The sequence below is a fragment of the Rousettus aegyptiacus genome, unplaced genomic scaffold (genome assembly GCF_014176215.1).
Source record: "Rousettus aegyptiacus isolate mRouAeg1 unplaced genomic scaffold, mRouAeg1.p scaffold_m13_p_6, whole genome shotgun sequence".
Classification (NCBI taxonomy): Eukaryota; Metazoa; Chordata; class Mammalia; order Chiroptera; family Pteropodidae; genus Rousettus; species Rousettus aegyptiacus.
This window is the reverse complement of record NW_023416309.1, coordinates 109,705,965-109,718,567: the sequence shown is the minus strand read 5'-3', so window position 1 is coordinate 109,718,567 and position 12,603 is coordinate 109,705,965. Positions and strand designations below refer to the sequence as shown.

The window sequence follows — 12,603 nt, the reverse complement described above, 5'->3', positions numbered from 1 at the left end:
GATGAAGCTTCTCTGGCTTGTCTGTTGCCCACCTCCTGCTGTGTGACCCTTTCTTAAAAGGCCATATACCCTGTACCTGTCCACGGCCCCAGGGATTGGGGATCCCTGCCCTGAGGGATGTGTGTGCCTACTTTTGTTTGTTTTTCTCTTGATCAATTCTTTGGGGTTTTCATTTTTGTTTCAAACCAGTGTTTTCCCACTAAAGATGGTTTCCTTGATCTAGTCTTACACAGGTACCAGTGTGTGTGTGTGTGGAGGGGGGGTGGGCAGAGAGTTAAATACCACAATCCCGGGAAAACAACAGCTGAGGGATGAAAGGCGTGTGTGTGAGGGGGTGGGGGCGGGGAGAGAAGCTGACACCTAACACTGACTAATAATAAAATTTAGAGAGTGGGGCCTGCTTCTTCTAGGCATTTCCAAGACACTTCATTAAAAAAAAAGTATTATCGAAGATTTTATACGGGTACTAACTTAGATTGATATAACGTGCCCCCCAGCTAGATTTCACGCTAACTCATGGTCAGTCTCATCTACATCCGTGCCCTCCCCTTCTCAGCCACCACCTCCATTTGAGGCCAATCCCAGACATCAAAGAATTTCAGTCTGTAAACAAGCCGCTCATTTATAGTATTCTAGTTTATCTCACAATAACTCTTTAATGTGGAGAATATTCTCATTTTACAAGTGGAAAGCCCGGGACCCTGAGAGGCAATCGGGTTTACTCAGTAATAGTATCATTTTCAAACCCTGTCCTCACAATTATCATCTACACACCAGCCCTGCGAGGTTTATAGAAATAATTCTATGCATGACAAAAACCCAGAAAGCTTCTTCTACCTGCCTAAGTCACATAACTAATAGATGATAGACTCAGCACTTGGACTTAGAATTTCGAATTCCTGGCTCGTGCCTTTTCTACTTTGTCACACAACTTCCCACAAACTCAAAAAACACTCTCTGGTGGCAGGTCTACAATTTGCTGTCACTGCAGTTCCATTCTGTAGGGGATACTTGTTGGGGCTTGACTGCCCAGCATCTGCAGAATCTCTCCTGTGTCTTGGGAAGTCCCTTAGTTACGGCAAGACCTTTTCCCCTCAGAACTCCCCTGGGATCGGCCAACAAGACACAACTACCTAGCACTTTAAATGGAGCGCTAGTAATATCAGGAAGCTTGGATAGTGATTTCATTTTGGTGGTGACAGAGGTACCACCTACAGCCTCCACCTTCCAGGGGCAGCAGGGCCCAGCTACTGGTCCTGACAGTGGTGCTGGTGACAGCTATGGGCGACCACAATGACGTTCTCACCAGAAATGCCTGGCAGCGTGCTCAGGCTGGGTTTTGAGTGTTTAGCTTCCCTTTGAGCTGTCGAAAATCTTATTCATCAATTTTATTTGAAGGTCGGTTTCCGTTGTTTGCCCTAGAGACCTTACACTGACACACACACTCCCCTGACGCCTCTCTAACAGCAGGAGGGAGCAATGTCAACATACCAGTTAGGGTGTGGGGGCCTCGGGGTTTGTTCGAGGGGGCTCGCATTTGTGCACACACCTGTCATTCCAGGTGAGCAGAGAACAGGCAAGCACACCGGCTGCCGTGTCCGCCCCGGAGGGCGTCCCGAAGCCAGTGCTTTCCCTACCCGTCTGGTCAAGTTCATCGGGCTGCCCTGTAGGTGCCACTGTTGCTCTTCTGCCTGCAGAACCGAGTGCCTCACAGGCCGTCACCAAACCTTTCCCGGGCCCTGGAAAAGCTCCGCAGGCGGAGGAGACGTGTTTCTGCCTCTCCCCTCCGTGTCTCTTGTCCCATTCCTTCCGTACTGAGGCCGCAGCCCCTCCCTCTTCAGCCTTCTGCTTTCTCTTCCTATCAAAAACCAGGGCTGGCAAAGACTTCAGCAGCTGGACAAGGCACTGTGCTGGGGACAGAGGGGCAGCGGTGAGAACTAGGGCGCCTCCTAGGTGTTTTTTGCCATTGTTTTGTTTTAGGGATGAGTGTGTGTGTGTGTGTGTGTGTGTGTGTGTGTGTGTTGTGTGGCGACTCATTGTCAGGTATTCTTTGTCAAGTAGAATTTTAAACATCCAATGTTTAAGTCCAGGAGATTATGTCTAGATCATCCTGGAATCAAACTAAGGCATTCCACCAATTGTAATAGCTGTAATTTTGAGCACCATCTAGGCACTTTGCATGTATTATAAATATAATACAACAATCCTGCTGTGTAGCTGGTTTTACGCTCATTCAATAGGTAAAACAAGGTTTATAGGACCAAGTAACCTGTCTGAGATTACACAGTCAGTGGCCGAGCCTGTCTTCAGAACCCAGTCAGTTTGACACCAAAGTCCTCGATCTTACTACTTTGTTGTGTTATTAGATTCAGAGATAATTTCAGAACATCGAGCGCTAGATGAGCCCAATGGTTCTGAGCACCATTCAGATAGTACCCACACTGCTTCCTGCCCTTTGCCTGAAGGTGGGTCTCGGCAACTCTGTGGCAGCTTGGGGACCCAAGCTGCAGTGGCTCTCCAGTGATTTGAGGAAAGGTAGCATACGGAGTGATGGGCATGCCAGGTAGCCGAGTGCCAGCCAGCCGGAGGGCCATCCATTAAGACTGGGAACGTGTTCTGACATTTTTACTTTTTCTGGTCCTGTCGGCACTCTTGTCTCATCAGAAGATTGAGGGGGGAGGATTCTTACCTTTTAATAGAACCATAGGAAGCAAGCCAGCGTAATGCCTGAAATAGAAGGGTTTTTGACAGATTTTTGCAGACACCACATGGCCTTCCTCCTGTCTGCGATACGCGGCTTCGCGTCTGGGATAGGGTCCTGTCGACCTTGCCTTCCGAGTGAGTCCATAAGTATTTGCAAAGTGAACGAATGGCGTCACGTGCATATGGCACATAGTCACAAAGTAGCTGCTCAAAGGATGCACCAGAAAAGGCAAAAGGGCCCTTTAACTATCAATCGCCCAATAGTTGAAATACTAAAAGCAGTAAGACACGTCTCGCTTATTCATACCCATTTCAGTGCCTTGTTTCGATGCCTCTTCTTTCTTGTAAGGCGGCTGCTTTTTTATTTATTTATTTTTGGCACATCAGCATTTCATCCGAAGAGTGAAATCTGTTGAATCTTCTACCTGGTGATGTTTGGAGGAAGGGCTGCTCTCAGAGAGTTAGGATGGAATGGGGGCTGGGCACACCGGAGGAGAGAGAATACATGGAAAGGCAAAATTCAGTAGGAAAACTAAAACAAGAAATTGAACTTTGGCCATGCTAGGAGAAATGAAAAGGGAGAAAGCAGGAAGGAAGAAAAGAGGAGAGGAATTTGACAGCAGATTATCAGAGAGCGAAGAAAAGAGAGGGAGATTTACAGACAGCGTGAAGAGGATCAGGGGCCTGGATTCCACACTGCCGCCCGGAGGGCTTCTGACATTTGGCGTTTGCTCTTGGCTGAGATGCCAATGGGATAAAGGAGCCTAATGCAGTCATTTTGACATCTTATCTTTACGGCCGTGTTTATTAGCCTGTGTCTACTGGAGGTGACATTTGTGGTAGAAGGGGCGGTTATTTGACTTGACTGTTTGCAGATACCCGAGACTCTGCCTTCAACAAATAGCCCGGCAGGCAGCACACCTGATGTAGGGGGCCTGAGTGTCTGGGCTACACACATTCTCAGCTCCTTGGCTGAAAAAAGGCGAGAGCGAAGCTCACAGTCCAAACTTCATGTTCTTGCCTGGTGCGGAATCGAGAACTTGCCGTGTTAACTAGCTCTGTGCTGGATGCAACGGAGGGTACACAAGATGTTCGATTAAGGGCCGGCGATTCCATAACAAGGCCTGGCTTGTTTTCAGGTCTCCTCCATCACCTTCTGTCCTCCTACCATTCCACCCTGGCCGATGAGCCTCCCTCATATATACTAGGGACACAGAAGTAATCAGGCAGGAATATCCTCGTGTTAAATCTGCTGTATTGACCAACCTGCCCAAACACGTACTCACACCTTCTACCTTCTCTCTCGTTATCAAGAACAAAGTGTTCCTGTTCCTCTGACCTTCCACTTGACCTCTGGATCTCACCCTCCCTGCCTTCTAGAGACCTCACTTTCTTCTCTCGCCTACGTAATTTTCTCCCTCTCAGCTGGATCATTCTCATTATCCTAAAAATATTCTTTAGTGTCTCCCATCTTGTAAAAATGCTTCCTGTTCTACATGTCCCCTTCCAGTCCCCAGCCACGTCTCCTCTCCTCATCACAGTGAAATGCCCCGGCCGTTAGTCATTGCTGCCTCAGGTCACCTCCCGTTCTCTTCCTCAGCTGCATCCCCTGGGGCTTCTCACCACCCACTGAGAGGCCTCCCTCTCCAGCTCACCAATATCCTCTCCCGTTTCTGGGACTTTCAGCACAGCTGACCCGCGCCTCATTGACTCTTGACATCTGCGACATGGCCCAGTGGCCTTCTCCTACCTCACTCGGCGCGTCTTCTCAATCGTATTTGCGGGTTCTTCTTCCTTCGCTTGTCCTCTCAGTGTGGGACAGGCCCAGGCTGAAGCCTGAGCACTGGTCCATTCTCGGACTGTGCTGTGGCCTTCAGAGTTACAGGGCCACTACGCTGGTTCAGGTGGAAGTCGCGGGGGCAGTGGAAATGGAGAGAAAGGAACAGACCTTTGCAGACGACGAATATTTGCTACTGCAGCCCCATGCTCCCGGAGGGTACCTCTAGCTTCCTCCTCTGAATCCCCACGTGGAGGTCTAAGAGACGTCTCAAACCTAACATCCAAAATAGTCGCTCTCTTCCTGCCGCCCGTCCTGTACCCGCCCCCAAGTTATCCCCGTTTCAGGAACTGGCACTACCCGGTTATTCGTGGCTCAACTCGGGAATAATCCTCCATCCCTCTTTCTCTCACTGTCCACACCCCATCCATGTCTAAGTCCTATGGTCTCTTCCTCCAAAGCAGGAGTTGGTGAACTTTTGCTATAAAAGGGTGTGGTGGTCATTGGCTTTGGAGGCTCTGCGGTCTCTGTCGCAACTATAAAACAAGTCTATTGTAGCCCAAAGCCAGCAAGAGAGGGTCTGTAAATGGACGGACATGGCTGTCCCAGTAACTCTTCTTTCACAGAAGCCGGCAGAAGGCCAGCTTTGGACCCTACAGTTTGTTGGCCCCTGATCCAAAATATATCCCCGTCCTTTCTGTCGCCACGGTCACCACCCAAGTCTAAGCCACCAGTTTCTCACCTGAACCGCTCGAGTTACCTTCTAATTCCCCTGTGTTGACCTTCGACCCCTTTAGTCGCTCTCCCCACCACCAAAGCAGGCCGGATCGTTCCTGAGCGCATGTCTGCTTGTGTGCGTCTTCTGCTCCAAACCTCCAATGGCTTCGCGCCCCTCTGGGGCAGGTGCGGACTCCCATGGAAGACCTTCCAGCCCCGTGTGACCTGGCCCCTCCCTCCCCGCTGTCCTTTCTGCTCCCTTGCTCTGCTTCCGCCTCATTGGGCTTTCCATTTCATAAACAAGGCTCGGCTCACTCCTCTCTAAGGCCTTCGCTCAGGCTGTTTCTCTTATTGGATGGTCACATGGTGGTCACCTCCTCCAAGAAGCCTGCCTGGGCCACCCCAATTTAAAGTAAGAAGAGCTAACTTTTACCAAAGGCTCACTATATGTCAGCCATTATTATAAACTCCGAATATAAATGATCTTATTCGATTCTCACACACTCACACAAACCCCCCTCTGAATTAAATCCTGTTCTTACGTCTGCTTTACGGAGCCTCTATTTCTGTGAGTTTAGCTTTTTGTCCCAAATCACTGAGGAAGTAGCAGAGCTGAACTATAAACCAGGCTGTCTGGCCCTGGGGCCTGTGACCTTAGCCACCAGTCCTTCCCGTCTGTGCATTTTCACGCCAGCATCTGTCACTGAGTGGGGTCGCATGTCCATTTACGGGTGTGGCTGTTTGCTGAGTGTCTCCCTTACAGTGAGGAGCAGGAATCCGGTCTGTCTCTCATCTCACCAAATTCTCAGCTTCTAGAACAGTGTCTGGCACACAGGGGACACTTAATATTTGTTCGGTGCATGAATCATAATTTAATTTTATAATAAAGTAACTTGTTGGTACGGTAACAAACCTGTACATACTCAAAGCACAGCTTACCTTAGAATTCCTATCCAAGAAAGAAAATGATGAGATTCACTTACTCTGATTTTAAAAATGTTGTTTTTGTTCATACTCTGGTGAGCCCTCCCCAAATTATGTGACTCCTCTGGACTTTCGAATGTTGCTTATGGAATTAGAAAAGACTCCTGTACATTTTAACCCCTCTCTTCCCTTATCGCACAGCTTCTGGGCTGCGTACGAGGGTGTTCACACACAGTGATGCTCAAGGCCAGCAATACCGAGGTCAGTGTGAGTTCAGGGGAGGTAGTCACTGCCGACCTAGTTGAGTGTCTTCAACTTGAGGACAGATCTGGAAGAGAAGCTGTTTTATTACAGGGATGCTGCCCTTGCCTGACCTAGAAGTATAGTGGCCTCCCCGGCATCCATAGCTGCTACCCGAGACTTTTCAGCTCTAATGAGAGAATTTGGTGGGATGCCTTCCGCTTGGATGCGGCATAACTGTGGAGAAATAGCTTGGGAGCAAGCAGTTTGGGCGCCTGCCTTTCCTAGGGGGTGCTACGTTGGCAGGTTCGCACCCCACCATGCGAAACACGTGACCTAAGATTGTAAAGATCAACTAACAATAGCTCAGAACATTTAAAGTTCAAAGACTCAGCTGGGGAAATCAGATCTGGGAGAGTTTAGGAGGAGGCATGCCCCCAGGAATCTCTCCTAAGCTCTACTTTTCTACTGGGCTGTGAAGTTAGTTGTGTTTTGTTTAAGTTCTGCCAGGTAAGTCAGAGACATCAACTCTGCTTAGCCCGCGGCTCTATGGTAAAATGATACTGAATCCTTAGACCTGAGAAAATTTTCAGCGTGGGGCTTTGCAGATGTAGTTTGGGAGCTCGTGCAGCCCGTTGACTAAAATGTATTGAAGAGCCAGACTGGTGTTTTGAGATGCTTTTGGTGTCAGTGGGGAGTGGAAGAATATACATACTGCTTGACCTCGGAATTTGATAAGTTGCGCGGGTGACTTTATACCTGGCAAAGGGAGAGCATGAAGTTGTCTTCTGTAATGTCAGGGCCCACAGCAGGGGGCTGACCACCTAGAATTCCGTGAGAGTGGGCGAGACTCTGACCCTCCATCCCTTTTGCAGCTCTCAAGCCGTCCGATGGTTATTTTCTGAAAATTCGGTTTCTCCTCTTAGGATTTGGTGCCCCCGCCCCCCGCCATCGTGCTTAGGTGGGAGGTTTAATGAGCTTGCTCCAGCTTGCCGTGGACCGTGGGCAGCTCTGCGGGTGCTGGGATCCTGCGGCGGGGGGTGTCCCGCGTGCTGAGGGTGCTGGGATCCTGCGGTGGGGGATGTCCCGCGTGCTGAGGGTGCTAGGATCCTGCGGTGGGGGGTGTCCCGCGTGCTGAGGGTGCTGGGATCCTGTGGTGGGGGGTGTCCCGCGTGCTGGAGAGCTGCCGGGTCCTCACGTGCCTCCTGGGCCACCCCATCCGTTCCGTGCCCCTCTCCGGAGGCCGACCTCTGCAGATCACGTAGTCTGTCTTGCCCTCCGGTTCTGGTCGAGGTCAGCGATGGGGGGCGCGGACCAAAGGGCTCCACTGTGAGTCCGGCCCTGGCTGAATTACGTCCCAGCTCCATCTCCTGTCAGAGGTGTCCTTCCCCACGGCTTTGGCTCCCCCCGGGCCTCGCGGCACCATCCCCTCCCTGGCCCCTTCCGTTCTAGGGCTGGTGAAGGCTTCCACCTTTACCTGGTGTCCAGGTGCCTCATTCCTCTCTTGCTGATTCCCTCACACCCCCCCCCCCCACACACACACCTCTGTACGCAGCGCCTTCGTGACATTCCTGCCAGATACACCCCTTCGAGTGTGCCATCTGTTTCTAGCTGGACCTGGGAACGATACAGATGGTCGTAGACCCAGGATTAACGGCTCGATCCTGTCCCTCTGGTTAGCACCAGGCCCCAGGCCAACCGTGGTCTCACTCTGGAGGAAGAACAAAGGGCTCAGCGGTTTGTAACATGCGAAGTTTCCAGAATGCTTCTGCATTATGAGGCTCTGGTTAGGAAGGTGAGGAGCTACCTGCGCGGGTCGTTCCCGTGGAGACCAAAGTTCAGTTAGGTTCAGCCGAGGAGGAAGGGGCGCTCTGTGCGGACAGAAGGCGTGTAGCCCCCTATCAGGCGGGCACATGGCGCCTCTGCTCTTCAGTGCTGGACATGACCTTCGTCTTGCACCGCGGGGTTGGTTTCGGTCATGCTAGCTAAGCTTTTCACTGATGGCAGGATGAGAAGCCATGGTGTAATAACATTAGCCAGTTTGGACAATGGCAAGTGGTTTAACCACCAAAAAAATGTCTGGTCTTCTTTTGCCGTGATTAAAAGTGAAGGGGAACCTAATAGTCACAGGGCACCTCTGTGCACCTGATAATGTGACAAATTATTGAAAACATTTTCTTTCATCGAATCTTTACCGAATGCTGTGAGGTACGTGGTGTTATGCCTGTTTCGCAGACAAGTAAAGCGTGGGCTCAGGACTGTCAGGCACTTGCTCGAGGTCCCACGTCCCATGGGACAAAGTGGTTAAGAATGCAGCGTCTGAGCAACAGATGCAGGCGTGCTGCGTACGCCTCCGTTTCTTTCCCCGCAGCGTGGGGCTCACGACAGCGCCCACCTCGCAGAGCCCCTGTGCGAACTGGAATGAGACGAAGCACCGAGAGCGCGTGGCACCGGGCTTGGCACATCGCGAGCACTTGAAAGCCCGCGAATTTTCTTTTCGGATTTTAGCGGTCTAATTCGTAGTTAAGACTCTGTCTTAAGCACCTGGACATTTTTGTTATGTTTTGATTTCGAGTGAAAGGAAGACCAGAAGATGATAAAAAGTTTTGTTTGTTTGTTTGTTTGTTTCACCTTATTTGAAAACTCTAGACATTTCTCTACGATCGGTTTTGCTATCAGCAAGACCTAGCAGGTCTTCGTAGCATTTTCAGAACACCCTTCACGTCATCTGCTTTACAGTGACAGCCGTGCTGTTTAAAGTAGACTACGGAATCAGATAGGGCTCTTAAAAATGAATGTGTGCACAAAATGGGGCTCACCAGCAGCTATCGATTTTTAAACTTTTTTTTTTCTTTTGCTTTCAAATCAATGTTTGCTAAGACATCTAGAAAACATTTTGTAGGCTTTTCTTTGGGCTTAGAGTTTTAAAACAAAGTGCAAAATTCCAAAAGTTCTCAGTTCAGTGTTTTAGGAAACCTGGGGAGTATGAGTGATGTCACCTGGGACTGTAGCCCATTTTCCTGACCATGTGGGTTCTTTTTCAGGGTGGAGACAGAGGTTAGTTCACATAGCCGGCCTAGTGAACACACCTTCAGTCTGAGTCCCTTGCATGGAAAGTACGATTTCATGTGAAGGTAGTTTATAAAACAGGACACTTGCAAACAAAAAATAATAATAAAGTCACTAAAAAGAAACGTTTGCTTCTTGCTTTCCAGGATATACAATCAATTATGACGGCAAAGATAGAGATACATTTTCCCCTACAGGAAACATACATCATCACAAAGGCAATTGTGGCTCGTTTGAAAGCAAAAACAGTTTTAGCTATATTTTTTTCTAAATACTGGACATGCAGGAATAACATGTTAACAACAGTAACCACGTTCAAAATACTATAAAAATAATAAAAATATCTAGCTTATGTGCACACCTGTTCCTGACATAGTAAAACCATTAATCATATCACATAATTGAAACTCGTTTGCACTTGGAGCTGCTGAAGGCTTTTTTTTTCATGGATGTCCCAGGCTTCCTGGTACCCACAGAGCGCAGGAGAAGAAGACTTCATTAAGCCTTCAGAGGTGGGAGGGAGCCCGAAGCCTCGCGCTTCATGAGGGCCACCTTCAGAAAGGGAGGGGCGAGGACGGACCATAACTGATGATGACCGTGTAGGCACCACCTGAAAAACAAGACTGGTGACGTGCCACATGGGGGCGTGTGTGCGAAGAGTTTTCCATCTCTCTTGGTAATGATTGATCGACTGTAAAGACTCGCTGTTGTTTACTGGGGAGTGACAGCCAGAGAGTGACGGATAGGTTATGAAATAAGGAGAGTCTGCTTCAGGAAAAACGCATCGTGTGTGTTCAGCTGTCTTCAGACACGTTCTGAAGTCAGCTCTGTGCACTTCGCACTCTTGTCTTTCCTGTTGAGATGGTCCTCAGCCCGTTGGAAACTCGGAGGGAGGCTTTTTCTGGGGAAAGGGCTTTTGAAGGAATCTGGGGAGTCGGATTGTCCGCTGTTGCTTTTGTTCACCATCGGATGGTGTGAGCTAGGTGCCTGCTCGGGATGGTGTGAGCTGGGCGCCTGCTCGGGATGGTGTGAGCAGGGCACCTGCTCGTAGCGCTTTGTCGTGAGGCTGGGGCAGCTTCTCGCCTCCTGTAGCAGGATAGGAAAGCAGTGTTTATCAGCTGGCTGTTGTAACTGGGGGCCTTTTCCTCCTGCTCAGCTGCGTAGTAAATTGCCCGAGGCCGTGCGGTGACCCAGAGGGTGGGGAGATGGAGAGAAGGAATGAGGCCTGGCCCGGGATCGTCCACCTGTAGGATGAAAAGCCTCTGCTGATTGTGCCTTTCAGAATCGCTTCCCAATCCCATTTTATGAAAACTAAGTGCCTCTGTCGTTTAAAGGTGGGCATTGTGGAATTCTCAAAAAGAGAAGGCATTTTTAAAATTTCAAATTTTAACCGTAAATGCGAGAGAACCTGTTTTGAAAGATGGGTCGAGGGGATAGATAAAAGAAGCGAACCCTTGACAGGTTCAGTTTCAGAAAAAGTGGGACTCCCTGCCCCGACTCTGCCACAGAGCCTGGGCCTCTGCTGACCTGGGCACTCGTTAAGGTGAAGCCGACTGCATTCCTGCCGATGGGACTGCCACCTCAGTGCCTCGCTTCGCTTCTTCTCGAGCAGTTGGGGTTCATTCCATCGGTCCTGGGGCAGGGATCCTCGAAAAACCAAGCCCTCCAAATACCCATTTCCACGTTGGCCCAGTAGCCCAGAAACACGTTGCCGATGGCTGCCCAGCTGGACTGGAAATGTTCCGTGTGAGATCTAGGAGGAATGGGTTTCCTTGGCTGCCAAGACGGCCCCTAGCGGAGGCCACTCGCCATGTGGCTGAGGATGTGATTCCGCCACCTTACGGTCCCTAAGCCCTTGTAGCCAGGAGGTGGCAAATCGTGGTCGTGCGGAGGTGCAGAGAAGCAAAGTGAAAGAATCGCGGTCTCTCACCTCCCGGGGCAAGTCTACAGGAAACGGAACAGCGCCCAGCTACCTGGCGGTTTGGAGGAGACTGTCGTCCTCTGCCGAAACGCGTGAAGCTGAAGCCAAACGAGGCGAGTCTTCGTCCCGTTGGACGGAGCCTCTGCTCCGGGAGCGCCTGCACGCGGGGTGGGCGGCACAGCTGGGCCTGAGCCGACTTTAATTGATCTCGAGCGCGAATCCTGGCCATCGGGCTCGTGTGCATCAGGGGAAGATACGGCAGCGCTCGCTCCCGCATGCCGTGCTGACAGGCACTCAGCAAGCGCAGGGCGCCGACGAGGGTATCCGAGCCATGGCGAGGGGCCGGAGTGGGAGGGGGGACAGGGGCGGGACCTCCGTAATGTCACGGAGCCCCTCCCGGAGGTCCGCTTCCGGCCGAGGAACAGATCCGCAGTTCATGTTCTTGGCGGTGGAGCGTCTCGGCTTTCCCCACCCCAAATGTTCAGCCTCCCGATTTGTATTGGGAAGCTTGGGGTGGGGGTGTGTGGGGGGGAAATGTCTGTCTGTTAAAACTCTGTCCTTGATGAGAATCAATTTGAAAATTACCTGGAGTGATTTTTCTGCAAAGAAATTGTATCGCTTTTCCTACGTCAAAAGATCAAAAATATTGCTGTTAGCAAAATGCATGCTTTCAGTTGGTTGGCTAATAGGGATACTTTGTAGTAAACCAGTTATACACCCTTTTGCCAGCAGGCACTCTCTCTCTCTCTCTCTTTATTTATTTTTTTTTAAAAGGAGGCATCCTGTTATTGCAGGGACAGCTGGCTGGGGGTAGGCGTGCAGTCCTGATGCGGTGTGGATCCTCTGGGTGAGAAATCAGCTCATGCACAAGGTCCCCCGCCCCCATCTAGAAGCACGTGACTTAGTGTCCCTGGACTTCAGGTGCGTTAGCCAGGCTATAATTAGCTCCCTCCTCTGAGAGCCTTGACGAATCTCTGCATTGGAGGAAGTCTTTCCTGGGCAACATAAAAAGTCTGCTGTGTGTGTGCGTGCATGCACGTCACACACGTGAGCGGGGTCTTCCCAGTGCCTCACACGTGTGTGTGTGCCACGCATGTGCTCTGTTGCATCACACGTGTGCAACGCATCACATCGTACGTATGTTTGAGAGCAGCGACTGCAGTGGACGCTGAGAACCTGATTGCCTTCGGACACCCTCCGGTTCTCCCGAGAAGTGAGGTGCTGGTTAACGTTAGGAAAACAGCCAAGCCAT

At 50.5% G+C, this 12,603-nt stretch overlaps 1 protein-coding gene across 3 annotated transcripts in view; it reads left to right on the top strand.

Moving 5' to 3' along the window:
- Nucleotides 1-12,603, top strand: part of SLC39A11 (solute carrier family 39 member 11) — a 299,781-nt gene that overhangs the window by 1,780 nt on the left and 285,398 nt on the right. The gene's annotated exons all lie outside the window — the stretch shown is intronic.